The following is a 791-nucleotide window of genomic DNA, read 5'->3' as shown; positions in this document are numbered from 1 at the left end:
TACTTGTTGACTCTAAAGGAAATACGATCCAAGTATGTCCCACTATAACCTTTGGAATGTTTGTCCGGACACTTATTTGTTACATTTACTCCTTTTTCAGTGTATGCATAAGATTTTTATTCACGTAGGTATGGTGTGGTGACTAATGTAGCAGTATAATGACATTAGCTGCCTGTCTGTAGAGATATATTTAAAAAAAAATCATTTATCCTTCACTATTGTCAGCTATTTTTTAAACATTAATTTATTTATGGCTCTGTTCATACTAATCCACATTTCATGTACTTATATCTATTAACACGGACATTCTTCACTTCTTGAAGGACGCAGTTTGATATTTTGTAAAGTTGTTTTTCTTGTTTTTCTGGTTTTTAAAGCCTCAACCATTCTTCTCCTTTTCTAGGAGCGGCCTCATTGATAACCTAGGTGCTGAAGCTATGATGATGGATGCGTTAGATAAGGTCGAGAACGAGATTAAGAAGCCACTTCTGAGGTCTGACAAGAAGAACATGGCTCTCCTTCATGCTGAGTTTGATAAAATCAACAAAAAGTAAGTAATGATCCAGGGGCTCTTTTTTCACTTGCTGTTGATTGCCCCTGGAAAGATATTTGTGAATGATTTACTGGTCACTGGGTCATTTTTCTTTTCACTGCAATTGTGTATCTGTTTAATCTCAGTGCAAATTCATATAAACTAACTTTGTACTGTCAGATCAGTTACAAGAATTTTTATAGTTCATCTCAGTTTGCAATCTTACTTAGCTGAATATTATGAAAATTTTCAATTAGGC

General features: G+C 34.4%; 1 pseudogene; it reads left to right on the top strand.

Annotated features, from left to right (window-relative positions):
- Positions 1 to 791, top strand: part of LOC109820582 — an 8,754-nt pseudogene that overhangs the window by 7,229 nt on the left and 734 nt on the right.

This window comes from Asparagus officinalis, chromosome 8, assembly GCF_001876935.1.
Source record: "Asparagus officinalis chromosome 8, Aspof.V1, whole genome shotgun sequence".
NCBI classification, from domain to species: Eukaryota; Viridiplantae; Streptophyta; class Magnoliopsida; order Asparagales; family Asparagaceae; genus Asparagus; species Asparagus officinalis.
This window is presented reverse-complemented; position numbering and strand designations above follow the sequence as displayed.